At 30.8% G+C, this 10,818-nt stretch overlaps 1 long non-coding RNA gene across 1 annotated transcript; it reads right to left on the bottom strand.

Moving 5' to 3' along the window:
• Positions 1-1,387: 1,387 nt before the first annotated feature.
• LOC132712785 (uncharacterized) lies at positions 1,388-10,338 on the bottom strand. Its single transcript, XR_009623351.1, has 3 exons — positions 10,046-10,338; positions 9,150-9,212; positions 1,388-1,820 (listed from the first exon to the last, which is right to left on the bottom strand). It is a non-coding gene; the product is annotated as an uncharacterized LOC132712785 (long non-coding RNA).
• Positions 10,339-10,818: the final 480 nt, after the last annotated feature.

The raw sequence follows: 10,818 nt of genomic DNA, 5'->3' as shown, positions 1-10,818 counted from the left end.
CAATGCCTTGTCTTTATATGTTTGAAATGAAGTAGAGTTGCATTATGAAAGTGTACATAAATTACATAAGTTGTTACGCTGGCATCAGAACTAATCTTGTCCTAAGCGTCATTTACATTTTTTTAATTATATAATTATATAACAAGAAGTATCTTTAAATTATACTTCGCGAAGTAAACCTGGGTAACTTGTATGTGTTATTTCTAAGTTTTCAATACACATTTCTTTATAGAATAAACAATGGGGTTTAATCTTGAATATGGAACACTGTAAGAATGTCGCATGTATTCCAAAATGAATATGTCGTGTTTCAGTAAGTGAGATAATTGATCTCTTTTACCAACATCTACGCAGTCGGTAGACAATTATACTCAAGAATACCTGATAAATATGCAAAAAATATATGCACATTATAAACATTATACCATTTGAACACATCAATGTTCATATAATACTTTAGAAACTTGTTGAACACTATAAACTGAGGGTACCTTGGTGTGTTTTTCGATATTTTCGTGTGCATGAGTAAACTTACAAAATAATAAACATTATTGGTGACCTCGTTATTTTGAACAAAATTTATATCTCAGTAAGTTCTTATGTAAAATAACTAAGTAATTTCGTATGTAAAAAATCTGTTCTCTAGAAAATACAGTGGGGTCAGAACGCAGTGTAAAATACTTTGTAGGATAAAGTACATTTTAACAGAACTTAAATATCTCAGAAATTTAACTAGAAAGTTAAAGAACCATCCTGTTTATTTAATTTTAGAAATATCCTTTGCATTTTTATATTGGTTAAGATTATCCTTTACATTTTATTTTAAATCTATCCTTTAAATTTTATTTAAGAATAGAAAGAACTATTATTTTAGAATGGCCAATTAGATTCCCTGAATTTAGTTTGTAATTATCAATGATCAATGAAAATTCTTTTTACATTCAGTTTTCCCTGTAAATTTTACAGGAAGTCAAACTAATTTTTGATGACCTTCGGCTAAACACATATTAAAATTTTCATGAGGTAATCGCCATACTAAGAGATTGGATAATTAACATGAAAAACGTTTGCTAAAGTTTTATATACCACATGTTCCTCGTGCCCAAAATAGCGCTAGCCTAGGGTAACTTCGGTAACATTCACTTGTAAAGTGAAAATGATATATCAGTGATTTTATCAATAACTGAACGGTCAAAGCTGAGCTGAGAGATTTCTTTATTTTAAAACATAGCCCTGTGTCAAAATAAACTCTACCTGAGAAAATACAGACTTATGTAAAAACAAATTCGTTGTGTAAAGCTACAGACCTTATAATTTTAGTAAATATTTAAGCGTTAAGCATTGACTGACCTTTCAGTACAAAACCATTATGAACTTTGTCCCAAATTAAAAAAATAACCCCGGGTTTTGGAAATGAGGGTCACCTTATCTATTCAGACTTTTTAGTAATTGTGTCCTTAAATTACCATTACACAATGCATGTTAGGTTTATTTGTATATAATAGTACATAAAACGGGTCAAAGGCAGAAATGGCCGGGTTGCATTTTATACCAAATATCACGAGGCCGTAGTTATGAAATTTTATTACAATTCACCATCAATGTAGAAAAATTAATTAAGTTGGTAAACAGGAAGTGGATGAACGACATACCTGAAATCGAATACCACAATATGGGACCACATGTTGATGCTGTATACCAAATATCAAGAGGCTGTGATAACTAGTTGCTGAGAAACTGTCTCGAAAATTTCCTACCATTGCCCGTCAATGTCGAACATTTGACTAACTCAGTAAACAAGAAATGGACGAGCGACAGACCTGAAATCGTATCCCAAGGTATGAGACCACATGTTAGTGATGTATGCCAAAAATAAAGAGGCTGTGATAAGATTTTGCTTGAAAACTGTTACGAAAATTTCCTAACATTGACCATTAATGTAGAATATTTTACTAAGTCAGTAAACAGGAAGTGGATGAGCGACATACAGTGAAATTGAATCCCACGGTATGGGATAACATGTTAATGCAGTATGCCAAATAGCAAGAGGCTGTAATAAATGATTGGTGAGATATCAAGAGGCTGTAATAAATGATTGGTGAGAAAACTGTTACGAAAATTTGCCCGCCCGCCCCCAACATTTACCTGTGCAACCCGGCCAACAATTATTATTTTTTCAGTTGCGTGGTTGGTAGTTGTTTCATTGATCACCGTTAAGCCACGTGTCAACTTTTGTTTGTACCGTCAGAAAACCCATTTTGTGCATGTGCAACCATTTAAATGTAGAACTATACTTTATTGGTAATCTCGTTAACAAAAATTGTTGCGTATAGAATAGTCCTAAGTACATAAAAATAAATTTATACGTTTTAATGTGGGATCTCTTAACCAAATTCTGTTTTTGTCTTATTTTTTATCTGATAAAGCTATAATATATTGATTGCTCTTTTCTTCTTTTACTGGTAATATGGTGTAGACAAGAAAGTAAGATTTTAAACCTGTTTATGATGCTATCTGGCTTTTCAAATTTACATTCTCTTTGTTCTTATTATTTTTAAGTCTTATCTGCTTACGTTACAGACGTTTCCGTATTTTGTAAAAAATAAGAATTTGACAACTATAATTTTAATTTATACTTTTACTATATCAAACATTTACCATTCATTAGCAGTTGAAATTTTATTTTGTCCAATTAGATCGTTCCCTTTTTTCAAATAATGTGGTAAATTTAGTCTACGATCTTAAAATATCATAACAATGAGCAAACTTTAAAAAATGACTGATACTATATTACTCGAAAATGAATTCACTCTTCCGCTTAAAATGATTTTGTTGCCAAGCTACATTGGTATATGTGACATCAAATCTATACCTTTGTATCCATCTCTAGCAATTATTTTGAATCGATAGGAGACTTCCAAAATTTATAAAATTTTATGCCAAATGTATGTCAAGGTAAAATATTTTGACAATTTTTTTTTACTTAACGATTGTCTTGTTCAGGTCATATAAACATACAGATACAACTTATTCTTGAAAATTTGAAAATATATAAATATGCATTTTCAAAAACTTCTTAACTATCTCTTTACTTAAATGCATGAAAAGCACTATTACATTAAAACATCACTAAGCCTGTCTGTGTTTCATCTCTCTGAGTTTAGAAAGTTTAACAAATAAAAAGTAATAACCGTCACTAGATAGTATCAACCAATTTTAGTTAACATTCACATCAATTAATTGACACATAAGTTAAAGGAATTACTTCCAGTTTAAGAATTTGGAGGCGGAATAATTCATATTTATATTGAGATGATCGCTAAGATAAGTATACATATTTTTATGAATAAAGTTAGGCGAAATGAATTACCAACTGACCCTATTTTCAGACTACACATGCTAATGTCCTTCACCGTTTCTTCAGTATAAATTTCACAAATCTTTACAAATTTTCAACAAATCTTTAAAGTCTATTTTTGTCGTTTCGTAAAGATAACATTTTACGGTTATTTAAACTGTTATAAGGTGATTTAGTTTTTAAAAAGACATTGTTTTGAATAAAAAGACAAAGAGTACATTGATCTTTGCGATACTAGGATATTTTATTTCCAAACGCCCGCAATGAATTTCGAATTTTTATATTGTTCTTGTTTATTTAAAAACACACTTAATGATAAACTGTCGCGTTTTAACGTTAAATGAATACATTATCTTTTACATTCAATGGCTGATAAACAATTGTGTTTTATAATAATTATAAATATCATATCATGTTTATTGAATTTCAATTTTTTACAACGTGATCATTTATTTGCAGCTGTTTTCAAAAAAATGCATAAATCACCATAATGATATTCAAACTTTTGAAATCTATTACTAGTTCAATTCGACATGACAGCAAAAAAATCATAATAAGAAAAACAATCTTGACTAATATTTTCATTATCTTCATGTGTGTGTTTTATTTCCATTTGGATTTTTGGTTGATAATAAAATAAAATTAGTCGCATTTCAATCAAGTAAAGGGACTGTAAGCGATTTTGTATGTAGATATTTGCGTGATAATTCTCGTAATTTGTGGGAATAATTAAAAGAAGAAATAAGTACTAGATTTGGGGAAATTAAAGATTTACAACATGAATTTTATCCTTTGAGAAATTTAAAACAAGATTTGGGAGAAAGTGTTCAAATTTTTGGTAAAAAAATTATTGATTGTGCTGCAACCGCTTATGAAAATTATAAACTAGGAGATAACAGTTTAATTGAACTTCATTTAATTGAAATGTTTACGGATAGTTTAGCGCATAATTATTTAAAACTTAAACTTTAGAGAAAAGCCAAAAACTAAACAAGCTGCAATTATTTGCGCAATGAATGAACAGAATTTCAGGGCTAGATTTCCTGCCAGAGTAGGAACATTTAATAATTCTCAAAATCACGCATGATACAATAATTACAGAGCAAATAATTTTAATCATTATTATACAAGAAATACTTGCCTTTACTGAACATGCTGAAAGAGGCCAGGTCATCATGTGCGTAATTGTAGATTTAGGAAAAATGAAATATATTCTGTATTTCACCGACAAAATTTTTCACGATTTAAGAAAAAATAATTGCAATAATAATTTGAAATCAAAGATTAAGTGCTGGAATGTTATATTTTTTTGACATTTTATGCGAGAATGCAGTAAACCAAATTTTTACGACAGAAACAAAATAAAATTTCAGGAAAACTAGCAAGTTCCTGTCACAAAGGGGTCTCTGACAGGAACGATCAAATACCAAAATTTAGTATAGCATTGGCGGGTAGTCCTAATTCATGTCTGATAAAAATTGAAAACTATCAATACAGATCGTTAGTAGATTCAGGTGATCTGCATCGCAGAATATATAGAAAATTGAACAATCCTCCTGAACTTATAAAACAGAAAATAAATTTGTGTTCAGTTGACGGAAATTACTTACATATAGATGGTTTTATAAATCTCACTTTTCAAATAGGGAAAACAGAAACAACTCAAAAATTCTATGTTGTTTCTAAAATGAATAGAAATATTTCTTTAAGCCGTGATTGGTTAACACAAAATGGCATTAGATTATATTTTGATTTAGGCTGCTTAAGAATTAATAATACATATGTACCCCTCGAAGAAGATATTCATATCGCATCAATTGTTAGATTAAAGCAGGCTGTTATTCTTAAACCTCAAACAGTTAATGTGTGCACTGCTAAGTTAAAAAACAAACTCCAGGCTTGGAAAATGATAAATTATATGAATTAAAAAGTATAGAAACTGGAATGATTGCTTCTGAACCAGGTCTTATGATAACAAATTCTGTTATGAAACTTTCGGCTGATAGAAGATTTCCTATTATGATTGTCAATAATACGCATAAAACTATAAGACTTAAACGAGATGCAGTAGTTGCTAAGGTATCAGAAGTTGAGAGCATTAACTCGGTCACAGAGAGGCTCTTCAAACAACTTCCTCTCTAAACAACGATTTCAAACGTGATTTTCATACACATTCAGAGCATTTTAATATTGTTAGAGACTTAATAAGGAAAAATAGAAATATTTTCGCAAATAAAGATTCTGAATTAACTCAAACAGATACTGTAACCATGAAAATACCAACTTGTAATCACCCTCCAATCAAATTACGTCCATACCGCCCACATTTAAACAATAACAAAATTAGTTAGTGACGCAATCGATGAGATGTTAGAAGCAAATATTATAAGAAGAAGTCATAGCCTGTGGTTGTGGTCGGAAAACGTGATGGCAGTAAACGGTTTTGTGTTGATTTTAGACAATTGAATACAATTACAAAGCCAACATCATACCCTACCCCTTATTGATGATATTTTAACACTACTCGGGTCTTCAAAATGTTTTACAACACTAGATATGCGATCAGGATTTTGGCAGATACCCGTACATGAATCAGACAAAGAGAAAACAGCTTTTTTCCGAGGGCTGTTCGAATTCAACCGAACTCCTTTTGGTTTAGTTTCTGCACCTGGACATTTCAGGAACTCATGTCACATGTCTTACAAGGTTTAAAAGCATTTGCTGTCAGTTATCTTGACGATATTTTCGAAGTCATTAAGTGAACATCTATCACATATACAGACAGTATTTTCAAAGCTTAAATATCATAAATTAAAACTTAAACTGAAAAAATGCAGTTTTATTCAGCCACAAACAAAGTACCTTGGTTTTATTATTGATTATAAAGGTATAAAACCAGACCCAGAAAAAGTAAAAGCTATTAGGTCACTTCCTGTACCAAAATGTGTTAAATATGTCAGATCTTTACTTGGTGCTGCTGGTTTTTATAGAAGGTTTTTCCCTTAATATTCTAAAATTGTTGAACCTCTAATTAATCTTACTAGAAAACGTGTTTTGTTTAAATGGACAAAAGATTGTTAAGAAAGTTTTGAACAATTAAAGGAAATGTTAACACGTACCGGGTATTCCACATTTAGCAACCCCAGACCCAAATAAGCCTTATATTCTATACACGGACTCCTCAGATTTAGTGATCGAAGCATGTTTAAGTCAGAAATGTGACAAATCTAGTATTGAAAAACCTATATACTTCTTATCTCTTAAATAAAGTGAATCTCAAAGAAAGTACAGTACCATAGAGAAAGAAGAATTCAGTATTCATTGTGCATTACAAAAATTAGATGTTTATTTACATAATGCAGAGTTTACTATATTAACAGACCATAAACCTTAAAAGTATCTTCGAGAAGCACCTAAACAAAACAAAAGAATACAGCTTTGGGCCATAAATATTTCTGCATATAACTGCAAAATTGAATATTTGCCCGGAAAATTAAATTTAATCGCCGATTTCTTTTCTAGACCTCCAGCTGATGATAAAAATGCTAATAAGTCTGATATTAAACTTTACGAGCCTGATATTAATGACAATGCCTTCGAAATAACAGTCTCAAAATCAAATGATAATTCAAGTTATGATAATGGACATGCTGCGAAACTGAAGAAAGATATGAAGTAAATGTTTTTGATTCTACACATCTTAATGCTAAACAAATAGCAAACAAAGAATATCAAATTCAAGAGCCAATTGTAGAAGATATTAAACATTTAGAAAAATTAAATATGGCTTTGGAGCAAGATAAAGATCAAACTATTCTTGAACTGAAAATGTTACTACGTCACGGACAGCCAACTAAATCAGTGCAGAGCAAATATTTAGAAATTGACCACTCTTTATTATCTTTCTAATGTAGATGATAATCCTAATCTTAGATTGTTTGTTCCGCAACACTTAAAACACCTTGTCATTACTCAATATCATTTAAATAATGGTCACCTAGGAAGACAAAGGTTATTTACAACAATAAAACAGAAATATTTTTGGCCAAATATGTTCAAAGAATTATATGAATATGTTTCTAAATGTGTTGATTATCAGTCAGGTAATCTCACAAAAATAAAAGCACCTATGGGCGAGACAAAAATACCCATGTACCCATTCGCTACGATGAGTATCGACTGCTTAGGTTCTTATGAACAAACAATGAGTGGTAACCGATACATTATATGTTTTATTGACCTTTACAGTGTTTATCCCGAGTGTTTTCCTACATTTTGACAGAAAGTATGGATCATAGCTTAATACATTAACTATTAAAAGGAATTTACCGCTAGCGTTATGATGTCACTTACAAAATTGTCATGGACATGGATTCAAATTTACTAAGTAATGGCTTCAAACAAACACTTTTTTAGTTAAATTGATCAACGTGGTTACTACCTATAGTGCTATCGGACGCGAAAAAGTGAACGTTCACGACATAGTTATAACTGATTTCTTAGATAAAAGAATGCCAGGAAATCTACAATAGGAAATATTATCTTAAACAGAGAACTAAGGGCCTGTGATTTAATGTCTCTAGAACTCAAATATAGTCCATTTTAATTTATTATATAGCCGTGCCCCACACTCCAATGGTCGACCTGTTGCTCTACAGACGCAAGGCAAGCGTTACCCATGGTGAAGAAATATCACAACAAAAATGCTTACAAGAACACAATAATACTTTTCTGTTTAGTATATAAGAACTTTAAAAAAGCGCAACGCGACCCAAGCTAGTCATGTCAGATAAACTCACAAAAATATAAATTTTAGATAGTGATGCTGTAATTGTTATAACAGAATTTTCGTAAATAGGTAAATTAGATGTAAATTGGAAGCCATTTTATAGAATTATGGGAGAAAGGTCACCATTAATTCATAATAAACAAATGCAGCTATGACAATTTCAAAGTTATAGGTACACGAGACAAATAAGGGTTTGCAAATATACTGACTGCCTATACTAAAGCAAGAATAATAATGCCAGACCAAGAATGACACATTTTTAGTTACATCTGAAAATAGCGATACTGATGATGCTTCAGAAATACAAGAATCAGTATTACCCTAAGTTGCTAAGAATGTAAGAAAAGATAGGTCAAATTCTGATAGTGAAGATGATATTCCATTAGCCTAATTACAGAAACATTTTCGACATCAACAACAAATTTCAATTAATGACAATGCTCAAAGTAATGCACATTGAGAAGAAATGCAATCGCAGACTGATTCAGAAATATCAGACTGAAATTCCAAACAAGTAAATAGCAATCCTCAGTCACAAGCAGCATATAATGCTATTCAGTCAGACTCTATGGCAGATTATAATGATTCAGATATCGAAATGTTTTTAAACTCTATTTCGATTAAGTTGCGATATAAAGTGTCTGGTAAAGTAAAGACAAAGGTACATAGTAAAGATAAAGGGTCAAAACCAAGTGTTAAAATGATTTTACAAGAATTAGCTGAATTGTTATAGAACGTTATATTCCGTGTTATATGCTATACTAGTTTTCGGTAAATTGAGTTTCAAATTGATTATGTACTTTATCTTTGACTATCATGTGTATATATACATGTATACATAAACTGTCAAGCCCACAACAAATATATAATGTTTTTAATGGGATAAGTCTTATTGTTGAAATATAACAAAAGTTAAGAGCTTAGTTAAAAATATGTTTAAAATTCAATATGAAAAGTAAAATTGTTAAATAACAAGTATTACATTAAAGATAAGATACTTACAGAGAACATCTTTCGTTGGAATTCTTATCCTTTATATTCTTATGACAGTTGTTACTCATATATCTGAAACAAAATTATGTATATTGTAAATAATATATATTTACCGATCTGATAACCGACGAAAACGCAAAATGATTGGTCTTACGATCACTTGTCCTCCAACCAAGACAGGGAGGTGCGAGCGAACTCGCTGGTACAGTAAAACACCACTTGATTAGACACTATTTCAGTCATCCTCTACGATGTCAAACCATGTACATATAACCATTAACACACACCTTCTTCGATGTAAAACTATGTACATATAACCATGAACACACCTTCTTCGATGTAAAACCATGTGAAATAAGCGTCTACGATGTTTAAATGTATAGCCGTCAACGTCAACAACAACAAACTGGTAGAACCAAATGAACTTTTGTTCCTGTCTTCAACCAAAGAAGCCGAAAATCTTCGTTTATCAATAGAATGTGTTTTTCTATGTGTTATATAAACTTTTAAAACAGAGAAATACTTATGACAACTTCTTATGTAAAGCAGTTATTTGTGCGACGCTATGAGAAAAAGATATTTAAAATAAATATCACATGAACATTTTGAGAATTGTGCAACAGCAGACAAATTATTTTTTTTTACTCAAAAACATTGCTACATAAATGAAGAAGTATATTTCTATAATCACTTCGCCGTATTCTTAAATTAAAGACAATTTCTTTTACAACGACAAAACAACAAGAAAAGAGTTTACAGATGTGCCGTTAAATAGTCGAATATAACTTTATCATATTATGTATATAAAGTTTACGTTTACATATATATCAATTTAGAAGAATCTTCAAGGATTTAAAACATTTATGAACAATTATGGATTTTAATTTAAACTAAAATGTACATACCGCCTTCGACGATTTAAAATTTCCTCACCAACCACAACAGTCTACACGTCAAACAGGAAGTGTTCAATGCGCATGCACGAGATTTTAAACGAGTACCAGCCAAGCACAGCTAGTACCTGAAAAATAGCCGAGCCACGTCAACCAGGAAGTGTTCAATTCGCATGCACTAGAATAGACAGTAAACGTTTTAAACAGGAAATGAAAACGTTGAATGCGTTCCAGAATAAAAAAGGAAATTCCAGATGTCCTTTTTCCGAGGGTCGACCTACAGGCGCTTTTTCAGCAACACATTTACATGCAGAGAGAGATATATAGTAGATAGCTGACATCGGGGAATAATTCCCCTATCTTTTAAACCTCAGACGAAACGCATTGTACCTGTCCGTTCGTCGAATATATGATACGCCACTATCATTTTAAATGGGTTTTAAATGGGTTTATCTTATGAATGGTTGTTCGGAGTTATTTGATGAAAACTCACAAAAGAAATCTCGGTCAATATTACAGTCATGTACGCAGATTACAAAATATTTTAATTGTAGACGTTCAATATTTTTTAATATGAAATAGTAGTTAAAAAAGTAACACAAATATCTGATCATTTGTAGATTCGTGTTTTGTTACTTTTGTTTGAGAATATATTGTAGAGAAAGAAAAAATACATCCAATACTAATGTGCATACATAAAAAATAATGGGCTATATAACATATAGCATTTATCTGTAAATTATTCATCTTACTGTTAATATCACATAAAATAACCGTGCACGTTG

The sequence above is a fragment of the Ruditapes philippinarum genome, unplaced genomic scaffold (genome assembly GCF_026571515.1).
Source record: "Ruditapes philippinarum isolate M1 unplaced genomic scaffold, ASM2657151v2 ctg23827_1_1_1_1, whole genome shotgun sequence".
NCBI classification, from domain to species: domain Eukaryota; kingdom Metazoa; phylum Mollusca; class Bivalvia; order Venerida; family Veneridae; genus Ruditapes; species Ruditapes philippinarum.
This window is presented reverse-complemented; position numbering and strand designations above follow the sequence as displayed.